Source organism: Cervus elaphus, chromosome 6, assembly GCF_910594005.1.
Source record: "Cervus elaphus chromosome 6, mCerEla1.1, whole genome shotgun sequence".
Classification (NCBI taxonomy): domain Eukaryota; kingdom Metazoa; phylum Chordata; class Mammalia; order Artiodactyla; family Cervidae; genus Cervus; species Cervus elaphus.
In genome coordinates, this window is record NC_057820.1 from 35,141,497 (window position 1) to 35,162,656 (window position 21,160).

The 21,160-nt window shown below is 39.1% G+C and overlaps 1 pseudogene; it reads left to right on the top strand.

Annotated features, from left to right (window-relative positions):
* The first annotated feature begins 13,395 nt into the window (after positions 1 to 13,395).
* LOC122696644 lies at positions 13,396 to 16,355 on the top strand (annotated as a pseudogene).
* Positions 16,356 to 21,160: the final 4,805 nt, after the last annotated feature.

The following is a 21,160-nucleotide window of genomic DNA, read 5'->3' on the forward strand; positions in this document are numbered from 1 at the left end:
ACCGACTAGGCTAGCTGACCTCTACCAGCTATGTCATCACGTGAACCTGGGTTTTGAGTCTATCTTCTGCATCAGATGCTCTGTGGTAGATATTAGTATAAAACACAAAGATTCTCTGACCATGTGCATATCCTCATATACCCCCAAATCTACATTAGAATTCTTTAGATGTCCTTGCCTCTAACTTTTCAAATCGCCCTTCCAGGTCTCTAAACTGACCTACTAAGTTCTTCACCACTACCCCGCGTCTATGTATATTGTTACCAAGCCACTTCCTCTTCCCAAGTATAGAGGCACATTTTCTCCTCATAGTATTAGTGTAATATAGCCATAGTTAATGCAGTAGAAAATTTTAGCTAACGCTGACACAACAAGCTAAACAATTGTGAAAACACAGACCCCCAATTCTCCTCAGTCACCAACTAGTCATGGGGATCCAACTCCTTGAGTCATAACTGTGAGCTGAAAGAGGGACATTAGTGTACCCCATGTAGGCTAACATGCGGGACTGTGCCATCACTTCATGAAACTGACTTAGGTCCTCTGGGTATGCTGGTACTTGATCCAAGATGTTCCTTTTCTATTGTACTATGGGATGCTGCTATACCCACTGAAAGTGAAAGTCGCTCAGTCATGTCTGACTCGTTGCTACCTCATGGACTAGTCCATGGAATTCTCCAGGTCATAATACTGGAGTGGGTAGCCTTTCCCTTCTCCAGGGCATCTTCCCAACCCAAGGATCAAACCCAGGTCTCCCGCATTGCAGGTGGATTTTTTAACAGCTGAGCCACAAGGGAATACCCACTGGACCTAATGAATTAATAGAACTAATGGCAGCAGGATGCTCTATTAAGTCATGAAGTCACTTATCATCAGCCTCTACTCCTGCCCAGTAGTATATCACACCAATCAAAGGTTAGAATGCACAACCCAGTGTTTTCACTTTGCCTGTACTTTACCCCAAATCAGCTCAGCAGAGAATCTTCTTAATCGTGGAGTTGCAGCAGGCCATTTCCCACTAGCGATGGGATCTGTGTTACATTCTGATGATGAGAAACTGCAGTGGTTACATGGGTCTGATTGTGAGGCAAGCAGAAGTAACTCCATGGCAGGCAGCTTAGATTAAGAGTAGGCCTTCCTACTTCTGGGTGGTAAGATTATCAGGCCACCTGGATACAACCAATTAACCTTTGCTTAACACTGACCGCTGTTTGCCAATTAGGACCAATTAGCTTTCGCTTAACACTGACCGCTGTTTGCCAATTAGGAAATTAGGAACAGGGCGGAAACCCCCAGGAAAGTCCCGCCCACGCGAAAGTTTTGACCAATGAAATTGCTTTGCAAACTTGTAACCAATCTGCTTAAACCAACTACCAACAGCATGTGCTCACCCTATAAATTTGTGTAACAGCTTGGGCTCCGGGCTCTCTGACCCGCACCACTGCATTGGTTGCGGCAGAGAGCCCTGGAGCGAGTCAGTAATAAACTTCCCTTTTTGCGAGTTGCATTGTCTTGGAAGCCTTCTCTCTTCCCGCTCGGGGATTCGGACATCGGGCATAACACTGATCACTGAAGAACTCACTAAACCCCCATATTCATGAAAGGCTTTAACGAAGCTGAAAGATTTTGTGTAGAGCAGTAGACAAAAATTCAGGTAAGCATATGGAGCCCACGAAACTTCTAGGCACAGCTCTCCAAAATCCTTTTCAGGCACACAGATACCCTTCAACTCAGGATCAGAGTTGGGGACAGAACTGAGATGTGCAGCTGAAAGTGAGCAGTGGGCAGCTCGGCAAAGCTCCATCTGCCACTCCCCACAGCTGGCATTACAGCCCAAACCATCCACCCCCTCCCCACTCCCTCACCTCCATCCACGGAAAAACTGTCTTCCACAAAACCAGTCCCTGGCCCCAGAAATGTTGGGGACCACCACTGTGGATTGTGAACTACCAAGGCATATATGAGAGAGAGCTACCGTAGAGAGCTCTATTCAGAAGAGCTAGGGCAAAACTTTCCCAAGAGGGTTTTTATGCCCCACTGGACATGCATACACGTTAGCTGCTAGCCTTCTCATGTGGCACTATCCCTGGGTTGGGAAGATCCTCTGGAGAAGGGTATGGAAATGCACTCCCGTATTCTTGCCTGGAGAATCTCATGGACAGAGGAGCCTGGTGGGCTATAGTCCATAGTGTCACAAAGAGTCGGACGTGACTGAAGCAACTTAGCATGCACACATGTACAAGTCAGCTGCTAATTGTTTTCCCCAAGTCATCAATCTACACATCCCTAAATAACATGAAAAAGGTGGCTCAGGCTTCTGGGGAGCCTCACATTAAATGGGTAATTATAAATGATTAGCCTGCCTATCCTCTCCTTACTGTGGACTAGAGTCAGTATCAGATTTCCAGGCATCCCCAAAGACAAGGCAGATAAGCAGTTTAGCTTCAAGATAACTTTATCTTAGAGTGATCTAGTTCCAGAACCTTATTCTGAATGGTTGCCGACTAGGAATGCTCTGCTTTTAGCTTCTTGGTTTGAGGGGTTTTCTCCAAAGCATAGCTTGGGTCAAAGTCATAGCTACAGGTCATTTATTTATGAGACTCATAGAAATCAGCAGCCAATGATCAGAGAAAATGAAACAGGAAAAGAATACTAAACATCAGGGAGGGTAAATTATTGAGGCTTCCATGCAATCACTGAGAAGTGTCAAAAAATTGCCATTGTTGGGGCACCTGTTCAGTAACTCATACTGATATTTGTCAAGGATTGCCCCTGGGGGTGTTAATAACTTCATCCTCTCAGGCTGCATAAGTTTGCAAATAGAGCAGTCAGTGATGGCTCTGAAGAAGGCCAGGGCCTTAGAGATGGTCTTATGTAGAAATATTCCAGGAATTTTGAGAGTGTGTTGTAAAACACAGTCATCATTAAAAATTAAATTCCATAAATTTATAATTAAATTATATGGAAAATGAAGTAATTAATACTCAAAATCCATCTTGTCCTAATTATTTTCTATTACCTACCCTCTTGTGATTATTTGTCTATTATCTGTATGGTAGAATACTAATATAATGGAGTGCTACTGCATACCTCTTCCCAGAAATGCATTCAGTAGCTCATGCTGGAGCTTGAAATTGTCCATGGTGGGAATTTTTACACCAGGGAAATTAGCAAATGCTACAAATCAGGGTATGATTCCTGCCCTCTCTCCTGACTCTACTAGGGCCAGTCTACCCTCCATGGAAGAAGGGTAAAGAGAAACTGCTAGATCCTTGAGATGGGAGATTATCAGAGTAAGATGGAATTGTCCAACCCAAGGGGTTGAAACAAGAGGTCAATCCAGGATATGTGGCACTGGTAGTTAAAATAATCTGCTCTTCTCCCCAGCCTTCCAGATTTTATTCCCAAATGGTAGTGAGTAGGAAAGTTATGTTGAAGCTGAAACTCCAATACTTTGGCCACCTGATGCGAAGAGTTGACTCATTTGAAAAGGCCCTGATGCTGGGAAAGATTGAGGGCAGGAGGAGAAGGGGATGACAGAGGATGAGATGGTTGGATGGCATCACCGACTCAATGGACATGGGTTTGGGTGGACTCTGGGAGTTGGTAATGGACAGGGAGGCCTGGCGTGCTGCGGTTCATAGGGTCACAAAGAGTCAGACACGACTGAGAGACTGAACTGAACTGAGGAAAGTTAGCTCCTCTCGAATCTCCATATGCACCCCAAGCCACCAGACATAAATATTATCAGAAGTGGAAATATTTTATTTAGTGATTTTCAAAGTGAAGAATTTCAGGAATGAAAGTTCAGGGAATAAAGAGGCCAGCTTTTGGCTGAGCCACCATCCCACAACATTCAAGCTGGAATGATAAACAAATGAGTAAAAAGAAAATAATGCAAGGTAAAAATCTTCCAAATCTGTTCAAAGGTTAAAGAGTTGTGGCTGAAAATTGTGTTGGATAATGAATATTACATTTAAATCATACATTCACAAGACAGGAGGGGTTTTACACTTAAAGGGTAGAATAAAGATTAGTAGTGCACTCTTGAAGAAACCTCCTCAGCTAGGAGTTCTCACGGTAACACTATCATTACCTAAGCCCTCCCTCAAATCACACCTACCCTCATTTTCTCTCTCTCTCATTTTCTTCTCTGTACACATATTGACAACAACAACATTCTTATAACTGCTGAATAAAGAAAAATAAGCCATATTTAAGTGTTTGCTATGAGTTAGGAAACCTGTATGTGCTTCGTGTATATTATCTTTCTCAGTAATTTGAAAATTTATATCATTCTTACATTACAGATATAATGCTTTTGGAAAACCAAAGCACAAAGAATTTGACTAGGAAACAACACATATTAAGTGGTAGAGCCATGAAATTATTCTGGGAAACTTTTTCTTCATCTTCTTAATCTGAGATACGCTGTTACTTCAAGGCATGGCTTACTTTGCAGCCATATCAAATGGTAGGTGATTTTACACCTACAGAACCTGTAAACATCAAGACATCTTCCTTGCTTCTTGTAGCTCTTCCAGACCATGCTGGTCCCCTGCTCTTTAAGCTAAAATCTTACTCTGCTTGAAGCCAATGACAACAGATCATACTGTCTACTCCCCTTCTTGGTTGTGGTCCATGCAAGCCTTCCTATCACTCCTGCTCATTGCTTGACAATTTTAATACTCTAACTCCTTGTTACACTTTGGTGATTTCAAATTAGAGCTTGGTAGCACAAAGTATTTTTGTTCAAATTATTTAAGAAGGTCTCATCTCTGTATGAATTTTAATAGAGGCTACTTTTTAAATTGATCTTCAGGCAGATCAATTTAAAAGGTAGCCATGTATATTATCTAGGGTGGAACAGATCACCAGCCCAGGTTGGATGCATGAGACAAGTGCTCAGGTCTGGTGCACTGGGAAGACCCAGAGGGATCGGGTAGGGAGGGAGGTGGGAGGGGGGATCGGGATGGGGAATACATGTAAATCCATGGCTGATTCATGTCAATGTATGACAAAACCACTACAATATTGTAAAGTAATTAGCCTCCAACTAATAAAAATAAATGAAAAAAAAAAAAAAAAAAAAGGAGTCTTTTCCTTCAGTCTGAGATCAGCCTCCATCCAGAGCCCAGGCCTAGAAGTAGAGTCTAGACTAGAGTTCAGCCTGCCAAAGATTTAGTTCCAGACTGTCCCAAGCAAATGATTTCTCAATTTCATTTCCTTTTAAATTTCATATTTTCATAATTGTCCTTGATTCTGCCTCCACCCTACCTCTACCACCAACTCCCAGACTCTTACCGTGACTGCTATTATGCATAATGGCATGGCATTCAGAAGGCTACCAAAATCAGCCCCTTCTCTGACTACCATCTCTAATATTTCCAAATCACTTTCTTTGCCCATTGTCATAACTTTTCAACTTTCAATTCTTTAATGGTCTCATTTTCACTTTCGGTTACCATCCCCAGATTTCTTTTTATAACCTAGATGCCATAATCTATCATTATAATCATATAATCATATTTATAGTCATCCTTAAATAGTTTGCCCCAACTCCCTCTGTATTCCTCAATCAGCAAAACTGAAACCTACTTAATTTTACTATGTGTCTTTTAATTGCCTGTAGAATGAGAGTAGGGACTATTAGGCCACTGTTGATGGAATCACTTTACATTTAGTATCACAAATTTCAAGTGGATGTCTGGCAATCTTATTGCATTTGTCCAGTTAATTCACTCTCTTTCCCTTACCTATTTAAAGATTAGTTTTCACCAGAAATAAGCTCCTGTCTCTACAACATCATCAATACCGTCATTCTATTATGCCATTTTCATAAAGATCAAACAAGCAATAATGTCCTCCACAAATGACCATTGATTTCTCAACTCTCCATTTCTTTACTGCTCCGTTTCTCTATATCTTTATGCAGCAAAAATTTTAAAAGTGATTTTGCATAATAACTGCCCTATTTTCACAATGCACATGCACTCTTTTAGTCACTCCAATTATGCTGAGTCTGCCAGTTTCATTAAGAGTATTGAGCTCCATATTGACAAAATGCAATGGTCAATTTTAATCTTCCTCTTAGCCTCTGAGATATCAAAATCTTCCTGAAACACCTATTCGCTTAACTTCTGAAGCAGATTCATAGTTCTTAAATTATCCAGGATTTCTTCTAATAGTTCTTTATCATGCCCAAACTGCACCAGAATACTGGAGTGGATAGCCATTCCCTTATTCAACAGATCTTCCCAAACCAAGAATTGAACTTGGGTCTCCTGCATTGCAGGTGGATTCTTTACCAGCTGAGCTACCAGGGAAGCCTAAATCCACACTCCAGTTGATAACAATAAATGATTCCTATATTACTATGCCACTATCTCTAAAGCATATTCTTTCACACCTAACATCTTGGTTGCAGACATATGTACTCAACTGTCTTCATGATATCTCCTGGATGTCTAAAATATATTGTAATTATGACATGTTGAAAACAAATTTTAATCCTTGTGCTCCAAAGCCTGCTTCTCTTCTTTCTTCTTGCTCCACATTAAAAATAGATTCCAAATTTGACCACCTCTCATCACTTCTATTTCTACTATATAAGATACAAATACCACCTACCTGGTCTTCTTGCTTCTCTTCTTACTCCCCTAAGTAAAATCTTAAAATGATAATACCTGCCCATTAAAAAAATAAATTGTATCATGTTAGCCTGCTGCTCAAACTCTACAATAGTTCTCTGTTTTAAAATCCAACTTTTAAACATGTGTGACAGAACTCTAATTAGTTACTATCCTTGTTATTCAGTTGCTAAGTCATGTCCAACTCTATGCAATCCCACAGACTGCAGGACACCAGGCTCCTCTGTCCTCCACTATCTCCCAGAGTTTGCTCAAATTCATGTCCATTGATTCACTGATCTATCTAGTCATCTCATTCTCTGTCACCCCCTTCTCCTTTTGCCCTCAATCTTTTCTAGCATCAGAGTCTTTTCCAATGAGTAGGCTCTTCGCATAGGTGGCCAAAATTTGAGCTTCAGCATCAGTCCTTCCAGTGAATATTCAGGGTTGATTTCCTTTAGGATAGACTGGTTTGATGTCCTTGCAGTCCAAGGGACTCTCAAGAATCGTCTCAAGCACCACAATTCAAAACATCAATTCTTTGGTGCTCAGCATTCATTATGGTCCAACTCTCACATCTGCACATGACTACTGGGAAAACCCATAGCTTTGACTATACGGACCTTTGTTGGCAAAGTGATATCTCTGCTTTTTAATACACTTTCTAGATTTGTCATAGTGTTGCTTCCAAGGAGAGAGGGTGTTTTAATTTCATGGTTGTAGTCACTGTCTACAGTGATTTTGGACAAGGAGAGGGTGTGTTTTAATTTCATGGTTGTAGTCACTGTCAACAGTGATTTTGGAGCCCAAGAAAATAAAATCTGTCACTGTTTCCACTTTTCACCAACCTATTTGCCATGAAGTGATGGGACCAGATGCCATGATCTTTATTTTTTTAATGTTGTGTTTCAACATTTCAACATTTTAGCTTTTTCACTCTCCTCTTTCAACCTCATCAAGAGGCTCTGTAGTTCCTCTTCACTTTCTGCCATTAGAGTGGTATCATCAGCATATCTACGGCTGCTGATATTTCTCTCAGCAATCTTGATCAACTTGTGATTCACTCAGCCCAGCATCTCACATGATATGCTCTGCATATTAGTTAAAGAAACAGGTGACAGCACACAGCCTTGTTGTACTCCGTTCTCAGTTTTGAACCAGTCTGTTGTTCCATGTCTGGTTTTAACTGTTGCTTCTTGACCAGCATACAGGTTTCTCAGGAGACAGGTAAGATGGTCTGGTACTCCCATCTCTTCAAGAATTTTCTACAGTTTGTTGTGATCTGCACAAAGGCTTTAGCATAGTCAGTGAAGCTGAAGTAGATGATTTTCCGAAACTCCCTTGCTCTCTCTATGATCCAATACATGTTGGCAATTTGAAATCTGGTTCCTCTGCATCTTTGATACCTAACTTGTATATCTGGAAGTTCTAAGTTCATGTACTGTTGAAGGCTAGTTTGAAGGTTTTTGAGCATGACCTTGCTAGTATGTGAAATAAGTGTAATTGTGTGGCACTTTGAACATTCTTTGACATTGCCCTTCTTTGGGATTGGAAGGAAAACTGACATTCTCCAGTCTTGTGGCCACTGCTGAGTTTTCCAAATTTGCTGGCATATTGAGTGCAACATTTTAACAGTGCAATCTTTTAGGATTTGAAACAGCTCGCTGGAATTCCATCACGTCCACTAGCTTTGTTCGTAGTGATGCTTCCTAAGGCCCACTTGATTTCACACCCCAGGATGCCTGGTTCACACCATGGTGGTCATCTGGGTCATTAAGACCTTTTTTGTGTCATTCTTCTGTGTAGTCTTGCCACCTCTTCTTAGTCTCCTCTGCTTCTGTTAGGTCCTTACAAATTCTGTCCTTTATTGTGCCCATCCTTGCATGAAAGTTCCTTTGATATCTCCAATTTTCCTGAAGAGATCTTTAGTTTTACACATTCTATTGTTTTGTTCTATTTCTTTATCTCTCCTTGCTATTTCCTGGAACTCTGCATTCAGTTGGGTATATCTTTCCCTTTCTCTAATAAGAGTGTAGCTTAAATCATTCTCTGATTCTATCTCCTAAATTTGTGTGTGTTTTGCTTTTTGTCTCATTCATTCAATCCTAGTCACACTGGCCTGTTCTTACTTCAGTACTTCAAGCATCCTAATTTTCTTGAATGGCTTTCTGTTCTCTCTGCTGGACTACTCTTCCCCACAGATATATCCAGGATTCTCTTTCTTCCTCATTTTTCTGCTCAAACATCCCCTTTCATGTCCCCACTCCACATGAGTCTTTTTTACTCTACTTGATTTACCATAACAGAATTCTTTACTACCTGAATTCAGATTTGAATGTATTTTTGTGCCTATTGTCTGTTTCAGCTACTAGTTGCAAAGCTTTTGGAACAAATATTGTATCTGCTTTGCTTATTGCTATGATCTCCATATCTAAATAAATACCTGACACATGTGTGTGTGCTCAGTCACTTAACTGTGTCTGATTCTTTGTGACTCCATAGACTGCAGCCTGCCATGCTCCTCTGTCCATAGGATTTTCCACCCAAGAATACTGGAGTGGGTTGCCATTTCCTCCTCCAGGGGATCTTCCCAACCCCAAAATCAAATCCTTTTCTCTTGCATTGGCAAAGAGGATATTTTACCACTGAACCACCTGGAAAGTCCAAATACCTGATACACAAGTTTTCAAAGAGAGAAGAGATTGATTAATAAGACATCATTTAAGGAGAAGGGTGATTTAGATAGTGTTGAATTATACACAAAAAGGAAACATTTAATTTTTATCAGTGAATGAGAAAACAATTAGGTAAGAAGAATGACAGTGTTTACCACATTTGTCAAATTTGACTGTAATCATGTACTTTGATCTCTATGTATCTGCCTAAAATTTAATGTCCGGAGGGCACTAAATGGTATTTGTGCTTAGCATCCATCTCAATTACAGAACTCTGTGCCTGAAGGAAAAACCAAGTGCTCTGTAAAAACCTATTGAATGAGTGGCTTAACAAAAGGTCTTAGACTCAACCAGTTTAGAAGGGGAGAGCAGTCATTAGGATAAACCTAGGGAAATAAGATATATCATTTACACAGTAGTCTGCTTTAGAACATTTATTTTGCCTGAGGAAAATAAATGCTTCTGGAGAATTAAACTTCTTTGGCGAAAATTATGCCATTTCCCATACATTATCACTATAATGAAGATGAAACTATTTGCAAGTTTCTCACAGAACTAAGAAAAAAAAAAGACAAGTGAGGTCATGGGTGTAAGGAACTTTGCCTAATCTGATAAATGCCAGAAACATAGTTTTAAATGCTTTTATTGTAACAGAAATGATAATGGACAAAAGGATAAAGTCTGTTTCATAAACATCCACTGATGTACTGAGATAAATGCTCCCTCCATTACTCAATACTGCAAGTACATGATTAGCACAGCAATAAAAATTGATCGACACTGTTTTGGATGTTTATGTCTATAAGCAAATGCAACAGACTTTTCCTATTAGAAATAAGCGTTTCCAGAAATGCAGTCAGAAGTTTGAAATTAAGAGTGTACATGCTCACTATAGGAAGAAAGAGAATGTGGCAGAGGGCGGAGAGAGACAAAATACTCACAAAATACAAAAACCTGAAACAGCTTTATTTTTCTGTCCTCCGTTTACCTGAATAATCATGTCCCCAACTCTCTAATGCTCAAGACTGGACTGAAGTTCAACGACGTCTATTATTTTGGCAGTCAGTGATGGTCAAATGAAACAACACCATTTCATAATTTATTCTGTAGATCTCTAGCTTTGTACCAGAATACTTAACACTGACATCACTTCTTCATTTTCTTTTTCTCTCAGCATTAGTTTTTTGTAGCTGCTCTTTCATTTCTCCTTCCCTCCACCTCTGTGCCCTGCATCTTGTCTCTTTCACTTTCCCTTTGCCCCTCTCTGGTCTCCTTCTCTTGTACAAGAACACTATCCCATACCATGTAATTAGTAACAAGTAGTATTGACTAGAAAAGTCATTTATTTCATCAAATGATGCATGTAGTTTCTTATTGTTTAAGTAACCATAAAAATACACTGGATTAAATAACAACATTTGCAAAAGTTGGCAAAAAACTAAAAGCATTGTTCAAATCATAGTTGCTTACATATTAAAACTAGCATGCTTAGAACACAGACAATTGTCTGATAAATTTTGTGTACTATACCATATTTTACTTGTTTTTCTATCTGAGTACTAACAGAACTGCTAGTAGTTTGAATGTGTTCAGTATTAAAAAAACAGTTAATATTTTATAAGAAAGTTATTGCTTTTGCCTTGAAATTTTTTATTATTTGAAAGTTATTGTCTTTCCTATATCATTTAGGAAGTTTTGCTATGCTGTAAGTGCATTTCATCTAGAAAACACTTTTTAATAATAAAATATCCTTTGGCTTTTACAGCAACAGCCAGTGGAAAATAATTGCTTATATAAAGTTTGTTAAACTTAACTTTGCAAGACTGGAACTATTCCTTTATTGAAAGACAACTTGATCTTAATAATATAAGCCCAAGAATATAATGTTTTCCATCATTCTATACTTTTACAAAGAAAGAAATATTTTTGGAAAGAAAAGCTATTTGTAGTAAAAGGTAAACAACTTTTTAAATGATGTCTTTATATTTTAAAAAATAAAAGCCTGTTTTATAATTCTTTAAAGAATATAATTTTAGTCAATATTGTCATAATATGCAAGAGCCCAAATTGAAGAGAAAAATGTGTGAATTCCTTATACCTACCTCTCCCCACATACAGAGATGATAATATTTAAAATAAATGCTAAAATATGAATCTGTAATGAAAATGTTGCTGTAATGAAGAGCTTTCTTATAACTATCTTTTCAGAATAAACAGTTCTAATTTCTGCCTGTTACACATGGAAGAAACCATGATGTTGGGTAATAGATAACATGAAGTTCAAGTCGGAGAACCTAAGCCAGGATGAGATGCAAAGAGAAAGGAAAAGGCAATGAATTCAGCATTAGCAAATTTGTCTGCCCGGTTCAATGACAAACACAGTTATCTCCTCCTTATAGCATATTATGTTCATCTTTTATGTGTAAAATTGAATAAACTGTATTGGACTTCAGTTCAGTCGCTTAGTCGTGTCCAGCTCTTTGCGCCCCCATGATATTGGACTTAGGACTTTTAAACTATGTGTTCAATCGCTTCACTTGTGTCCAACTCTGTGAGCTATAGTCTGCCAGGCTCCACTGTCAATGGGATTCTGCAAGACAAGAATAATGGAGTGAGTTGCCATGACCTCCTCCAGGGGATCTTCCCGGCCCGAGGATTGAACCTGTGAGGTCTCCTGCATCTTCCTCATCACAGGCAGATTCTTTACTGCTGAGCCACCCAGGAGGCCCCATTTAAACTATAATCAATTACTATATATCGTGTGTGTATGTGTGTCATAGAGGGTTTTACTTGGAAGGTTGACAAAATGAAGAGAGATCCAAATCCTAACAAACCATTTAGTTAAAATATTACTTTAAAAAATATTACTTTGGGTGGGGGGAAGCAAGAGTACAGATAGTACCACAAAGTATAAAAAAAAGCAACAATCAGCTTATATAGCGTGTTGACTATTGACAATGTCACTATTAAGAATATAAGGAAATTAGTTTTGAGGTATTTTCTAATGCAAGGTGGGCATTTTAAAAAGTGGAAAAAAAACTATAGACATATGAATTCAGTATTGACTCAATCTATTCTATTCATAGTCTGATAAATTAACTAATATTGAAAATGGCTACATTATAGTCATAAAATATCCAAGGTCAAGGTTATGTTTCAGAAATAGTATTTTAAGTTCTAAAACAACATGCTTACAGTGGCCCAAAGCTGCATATGGTACAAGTACTTCTTGAAAATGTACTTAACATGGGCCTAGTTATATTTTTTATTAACTCTAAACTTACTTCTAGCAGAAAAATAAGCTGTTTACTCTTAAAATTTCACTAATTTCCACCAACTCCATTTTCAGGATACTAACAGAACTTTATAATAAAACACTTCCAACATTACATAAGAAAGACATTTTTTTGTAAAAAAAATGTTTAAAATAAAACCTGCTATCAGTTTTAAAAAAGAATTCACTTTAAAATTAGTTGGAAAAAATACACCTAGAGTTCCGTTCCAAAGAAAAAACTTTTTATGACTTCAGTGACACATTATTTTTAAGCAATAGCAGTATTAAACACCTTTATATGCTTCAAAATACCGTGGACAATTTGCTTTTTTTTTTTTTAACATTGCATTAGGTGCCATTGAAGAGACTGTTGTTCTCTGAGAGCCAGTTTCCTTGCTATTGCAGGAGATATTGTCAGGTAGGACAATTATAGTTGGGTAGGCAGTGCTGAAATACTGCGATACCAAATACTGCTGAGGTCTGGAGGGACCTCCTGCGTACAGGTGACAGTTACACATCTAAAGAGTCACTCCAATCAGTCACAGTCACTAAGTTGCTTTTCAGTGTACTGGATTCATCCTGAGGTCCTTCTCCATTCGGCCCTTTCAGGTTATTTGCACCCCAGGCATTGGCATTTGAGTAGAATCCGACTCATTCTTCACAGGTGGAGGAGGTCCCTTCTCTTCTCTCCCAACTCTTCTCCGCATAGATCTCTCTTCCTCTAAGGATGATATGCCCCAGTCGTCATCGTCCACATCTGTACACTTTAAATCTTTTAGTTCTTTTTTGATGAACACGTCAGCAACATTAATTCCACCAACTGGCTTATTCCCTGCCCTTCTTCCAGTTCCGCCTGTGACTGGAGAGCATGGACTGGCGACGGCCGAGCACCATCGACGCGGACAAGGTGGCGGGCGCCGTGGACGTGCTCAGGCTGCAGAACATCACCTTCTGCAAGCTGGTAGGATGAGAAGTGTCCAAGCTGCCAGTCGTGGGTGGGCCAGGTGCTGCTAAAGCTCATCCGCCTGGAGTAGCTCACCAAGTACCTGCGGCGCTCGCAGGAGTTGCGCACCTCACAGCTGACCTGGAGGCGCGGCTGCGCTGGAGCCTGGCCCGGGGCGCGCAGAGCAAGAAGCGCCTCACCAAGCGCGCGGGCGAGATCAAGCGGCTCAAGGAAGACTGTAAACGCAGGAGGAAGTTGATCTCCACCCAGCTGCAGGTGATCGAGGCCGAAGCCAGCTATTACCAGTGCCATTTTTGTGACAAGGCCTTTATGAACCAAGCTTTCCTACAAAGTCATATTCAGCGCTGCTACCCTGAAGGTTCACATCTTGAGTATAAGACAAGGGCACAGACGGACAAGCTCCAAAGTGAGGTCGACAAGTTGAAGGAGCAGCTGCCGCTCACCAAGTCTCAGCTAGAGGCTGCACAGTATGCCCACACAGTCAGGTTCTCTAAGGAACATGAAATGCAGAAAACAAAAGAGGAAGAATTTTTGAAGTTATTCTGATAGGTGGAAAGAAGAAGAAAAGGAGAAACTAGTTGATGAAATAGAAAAAGTCAAGGAAATGTTTATGAAGGAGTTTAAAGGACTGACTTCTAAGAACTCAGCATTAGAATATCAATTGTCACAAATCTAGAGGCCCAATATGCAGATCAAGTCTAACATAGGCATGCTAAAAGATGCACATGAGTTTAAAGAACATCCTTAGCATCCCCATGACTTCCAAAATGTGACGCAGCTACTTGACAGTCAGGAAAGCAAGTGGACAGTTCATGTTCAGGCTCTTCCTCAAGAACATAAGAAGAGAGCCAGCTCCTGTCACATATAAAGAAACTTCGAGCCTCAATGAGAGATGATCAAAATGCAAGTAATGTCTTCTACAAGAAAAGGATAGAAGAGCTAGGGCAGAGATTCCAGGAGCAGAATGAGCTGATTATCACTCAGAGACAGCATATTAAAGAGCTCACCACTAAATCATTAAACAGTGACAGTAAACCCAAAGGGAATCTTTTAACCTGGCAGACTTTTGAATCCAAGCCAACTGCCCCAACTGTAACTATGAATGCCCCAGCCCCCCAGACACTGGATGCAAAGTCAAGTATAACAATGGCACATGGAAGGGAAAATGAACAGAAATTAAATGACAACTAGATACATACAAGGAAAACTTTGAAGAATAAGCCTTCCCTCACTAAGGAAAAAACTGTCTTGGAGCAGAATTTGGTGGAGAAACTGGAAATCTTGGGGATTAATACAGATATACACGGTATTCTGTGCGATCACTTGAATAGAGTGCTAAGAACTGTGGAATCAGCAAGACATGAGCTTGAAAGACAAATACCTAACATCCAGCAAATTCGAGAATTCCTTCAACATCAGGTCAGCTGTAAAATTGAAGAGAACACTGCTGTCCATAGACAGGTACAGTGCTTCTCAAATGGACACCCTTTCAACTGGAGAAATACCCAAAGCAATACACCTTCCTCTCAAAAGCAGACAGCTGATTAGACAAAGACCTGTTTTTTTCTGATAGAATATCTGTTCCAAAAGTTAAGAAAAATATCACAGAAGATCATTTTCCCAGAAGGTCTTCCACTATTGAGACCCCTCCCTTCAGTTCCCAGGAGGAACTGAACGCTGACGACCTCATCCAGGTGTTTGCCTCTCCAGACTTACTATCTATGCTGTCTTCTAAAAGCAGCAAGAGTAGTTTCAGAAAGAGCACCGTCAAAAGTGACACTGATTGGACTGAGGGAAGTGAAACTGAGGACTCGGATATTTCCCCCAAGCCCACAGGAACCTCCATTAAAACATGAACTGGAAAAGTTGAAGAGATGGTTTCAAATCAAAGCAATATGAATAAGGCAGTTACTATACCTTGTAAGGGATTCCCAGGTGGCGCTAGTGGTAAAGAATCCATCTGCCAATGCAGGAGACATGAGTTAGATCCCTGGGTCAGGAAGATCCCCTGGAGAAGGGAATGGCAATTCACTCCAGTACTATTGCCTGGGAAATCCCATGGACAGAGGAGCCTGGCGGGCTGTAATCCACAGAGTCGCAAAAGAGTCAGACATGACTGAATGACTGAACAGATAGCTTGTAATGACATCTATTTACACATTTTTGTTTCATCTGGAAGCAGAAATGAATTTCAGGCAGGAGTATTTGAAGGGGTTTCTGCCAGATAGATAAGTATAGATATTATTCTAATTATAAAACTTTTTAAGGAAAAACTGTTATTATTGCAAACTTTATAGCTACTGATATAAACTAAGATATGCTTAAACTGGACATCTGATGGACAGTCACTTTTTAAATTACTAATTCTGGTTTACACTAGAGAGTAATAATAGTAAGTATAAAATATATTGTGGTGATTATTAGGTGCTTATACTAAATTTCGTAATAGCTGTCTGAATCAGAGTTACTCTTGTATATATGAAGGAAAGCACAGAGAAATTAAACAATTTGCCCAAGATCACACAATGGAAGGGCCAATATTTACATCTCATTGGTCTGGTTCCCAAACCCATCCTTTTACTGACAGCTTATAAATTCCAATTCTTGCTATTATTTTACTTTTTAATCCTCCACTTATTTTGCTTTCTTATATGAAGACTTATTTTTTCTTCTTATAATATCTCCCTTTACTTGGTTCAGTTTCCCAAAAGGATCGGGTGGCTAAACAAATGAGCTGGAGCAGTAATGAGCGTCATACTCAGCCATTGTCTCTTGGATCTTCTCAACCCAATAAAATAAATGCTACAATGTGAATCTGGAATGGAAATGCTGCTATAATGAAGAGCTTCTGAGTTTAAAAGTATACACTGATTACTGTGATCTTATTGGGTTAATAGCTAGCTTTCCTACTAGCTTCTAATCCCATGAGTGTAAATTCTTAACTTAGATGACTCTCCTCGACATACCTCAGTAACAGCACAATCTTGGGTCTTAGGCTTGCACTCTGTTGTGTCCTAGATGACTAGAATAGATTTTGGTCCAAATTTATTAAACTCCACAGCCATGAAGACTAAATGTCATCAAGAAGACAATCACAATTAATATTAGGTAGTACAGCATGTAGGATCAATTTAAACTTCTATAATTTTTATTTTACCATAACTAACATTTAATATTCCATAATTATGCTTTCTATAAGAAGTCAATTTTTTTCTTAGATAGGAACAAATTAAAATGACCAAAAATAAGATGTTAACAAAACTATCATCCAGAGGAAGCATACATATTTTGCAATTTATATTTATAAATAACACATAGGTGGCGGTACCACTTGGGCTTCCCTGGTGGCACAGGAGTAAAGAATCTGCCTGCCAATGCAGGAGACACGGGTTCAAGCCCTGGGTTGAGAAGATCCCCAGGAGATGGAAATGGCAACCAACTTCAGTATTCTTGCCTGGAAAATCCCATGCACAGAGGAGCCTAGCAGGCTACAGTCTATGAGATCACAAAGAGCTGGACATGACTTAACAACTAAACAACAACGGCCGCAGTACCATCTGAGTCTGATTGTTAATCTAAGATCAAAAGATGTTAAACACAGGAACTTTCTTTGTCTCCATATGCCAATCTCTCCAAACTATTCTGTACAAGTAGATGTTAATCCTATAGTTTTGCTTCATCACAATTTATTGCCATGACTCTTATTTTTGTTTGTTTTTAGTATCAAAGAGTGCATTTACCATATTTTCTTTGATATATTAACTATGATGGTCTTATGATCTGCTCTTATTTAATAGAGTAGTTACTTTGGACTTAAGTAATCCCAGTAAGACAGTGTGTACCTCTGGGCTAATAGTTAATGTTCCTTCTATAGTCAACAAAAGAGTCCAAACTGCAGTACTTGGGTGCAATCTCCAAAATGACAGAATGATCTCTGCTTGTTTCTAAGGCAAACCATTCAATATCACAGTAATCCAAGTCTATGCCCCAACCAGTAAAGCTGAAGAAGCTGAAGTTGAATGGTTCTATGAAGAGCTACAAGACCTTCTGGAATTAACACCCAAAAAAGATGTCCTTTTCATTATACTGGAATATAATGGACTGGAATCCAAAAGTAGAAAGTCAAGAAATACCTGGAGTAACAGGCAAATCTGGCCTTGGAGTACAGAATGGAACATGGCTAGGATTAATAGAGTTTTGCCAAGAAAATGCACAGGTCCTAGCAAACCCTCTTCCAACAACACAAGAGAAGACTCTACACATGAACATAACAATATGGTCAACACTGAAATCAGATTGATTATATTCTTTGCAGCCAAAGATGGAGAAGCTTTATACAATCAGCAAAAACAAGACTGGGAGCTGACTGTGGCTAAGATCATGAAATCCTTATTGCCAAATGCATACTTAATGAAGAAAGTAGGGAAAACTCATAGATCATTCAGGTATGCCCTAAATCAAATCCTTTATGACTATACATTGGAAGTGAGAAATAGATTCAAGGGATTAGATTTGATAGAGTGCCGGAAGAACTATGGATGGAGGTTCACGGCATTGTACAGGAGACAGTAATCAAGATCATCCCCAAGAAAAAAGAAATGCAAAAGGCATGGTTGTCTGAGGAGGCCTTACAAATAGCTGTGAAAAGAAGAGAAGTGAAAGGCAAAGGAGAAAAGGAAAGATATACCCATTTGAATGCAGAGTTCCAAAGAATAGCAAGGAGAGATAAGTAACCCTTCCTCAGTGATCAATGCAAAGAAATAGAGGAAAACAATAGAATAGGAAAGACTAGTGATCTCTTCAAGAAAATTAAAGATACCAAGGGAATTTTTCATGCAAAGATGGGCACAATAAAGGACAGCAATGGTAATGGTATGAACCTAACAGAAGCAAAAGATATTAAGAAGAGGTGGCAAGAATACACAGAACTATACAAAAAAGATCTTCATGACCCAGATAACCATGATGGTGTGATCACTCACCGAGAGCCAGACATACTGGAGTGCAAATTCAAGTGGGCCTTAGGGAGCATCGCTATGAACAAAGCTAGTGGAGGTGATGGAATTCCAGTTGAGCTATTTCAAATCCTAAAAGATGATGCCATTAATGTGCTGTGTTCAATATGCCAGCCAATTTGGAAAACTCAGCAGTGGCCACAGGACTGGAAAAGAACAGTTTTCACTCAAATTCCTAAAAACGGCAATGCCAAAGAATGCTCAAACTACCACACAATTGCACTTATATCACATGCTAGCAAAGTAATGCTCAATATTCTCCAAGCCAAGCGTCAACAGTACATGAACCGTGAACTTTCAGATGTTCAAGCTGGATTTAGAAAAGGCAGAGGAACCAGAGATCCAGTGCCAACATCTGTTGGATCATCAAAAAAGCGAGAGAATTCCAGAAAAACATCTACTTCTGCTTTATAGACTATGCCAAACCTTTGACTGTGTGAATCACAACAAACTGTGAAAAATTCTGAAAGAGATGGGAATACCAGACCACCCGACTTGCCTCCTGAGAAACCTGTATGCAGGTTAAGAAACAACAGTTAGAACTGGACATAGAACAACAGACTGGTTCCAAATAGGGAAATAGTACGTCAAGGCTCTATATTGTCACCTTGCTTATTTAACTTCTATGCAGAGTACATCATGAGCAATGCTGGGCTGGAGGAAACACAAGCTGGAATCAAGATTGCCAGAAGAAATATCAATAACCTCAGATATGCAGATGACACCACCGTTATGGCAGAAAGTGAAGAAGAACTAAAGAGCCTCTTGATAAAAGTGAAAGAAGAAAGTGAAAAAGTTGGCTTAAAGCTCAACATTCAGAAAATTAAGATTATGACATCTGTTCCCATCACTTCATGGCAAATAGATGGGGAAACAGTGGAAACAGTGATACCCTTTATATTTTCTGGCTCCAAAATCACTGCAGATGGTGACTGCAGCCATGAAATTAAAGGACGCTTGCTCCTTGGAAGAAAAGCTATCACAAACCTCGATAGCATATTTAAAAGCAGAGACATTACTTTGCCAACAAAGGTCCATCTAGTCAAAGCTATGGTTTTTCCACTAGTCATTTATGGATATGAGAGTTGGACTATAACAAAAGTTGAGCACCAAAGAATTGATGCTTTTGAGCTGCGGTGTTGGAGAAGATGCTTGACAGTCCCTTGGACAGCAAGGAGATCCAACCAGTCCATCCTAAAGGAAATCAGTCCTGAATATCCATTGGAAGGACTGATGCTGAAGCTGAAACTGCAATACTTTGGCCGCCTGATATGAAGAACTGACTCATTTGAAAAGACCCTGATGATGAGAAAGATTGAAGGTGGGAGGAGAAGGGGATGACAGAGGATGAGATGGTTGGATGGCATCACAGATTCAATGGACATGAGTTTGAGTAAACCCCGGGAGTTGGTGATGGGCAGGGAGGCCTGGGTAATGCAGTCCATGGGGTTGCAAAGAGTTGGACATGACTGAGCGACCGAATTGAACTTAAATGAACTGTAGTCTTTCGTGAACCCTCAGTTTCTTTTCTGAATTGATAGAAGATGATGAAAAGACGTGATTTCTTCTTAACATTGTGTAACTTCATATAATATTTTAATAAAAAGTCCAGAAACATATTACATGATTTTGGGTCAGTTTCTGAATAATATGGCCTGATGTCATCATGTATGCTTTAAAAACTGGGTTTTTCAATCAGTCTCATAGTTACAACTCAGGAATGATATAGATAAAATGCTTTGGTAATTTCCTATTATATTGAGATTTTCTATCAGATATTAGAGTAAAACATAAAGAACTGATATAATTTTAAAAATATATATATACATATATATATATTTAGTTAGATTAGCCCACATTCCTCTAATTACTATCATCCTTTGTCCAATAAAATCAAAGAGAAAATTCAATCAAAAAGGAAATTCTCTGGAGGGTAATTCATAATAAAATCTACTTTTCTGTTTCTATCTTAAAGAAAAAAAACATAGCCACAGAAGATGAGATATTCAAGTCTACTTACTGGAACGCAGTAATAGAATAAGCATGGAAACCAGATTAAAAAAGCTTTTAAAACTATACTCATTTTTCTTCATTACTTTTTAATGTAATACTAAGGAATAGATTTAGTTTTCACAATGCTGAATTATTAAAACTAAGGGAAGTTAAAGTTCTCTTCTTGATAATGGGTGTGTGTATTCTTTTCAGCAAAATGAGTCAGACTGTGCTGCAATTTCTCCAGGTACCACACCAACTTTGAAGGACCAGGTAGGTAGCTTAATGATTTTCCCTATTCTTTTTTCATCCTATGTGTACTTTGTCTCTTTTCCTTTTTGTTTTTCTTTGGTTTTTGTCTCTAAGGCATTGTTATTTTTATTAAATGGTGCTATGTAAAAAGATATACTTTTAAAAACTAAAGGAAGTCAACTGAGGAATGTTAATTGGGAGGACTGATGCTGAAGCTCCAATACTTTGGCCACCTGATGCTAAAGATGAGTCATTGGAAAAGACCCTGATACTGGGAAAGAATGAAGGCAAAAGGAGAAGGGGGTGACAGGGGATGAGATGGTTAGACAGCATCACCGACTCAGTGGATGTGAATTTGA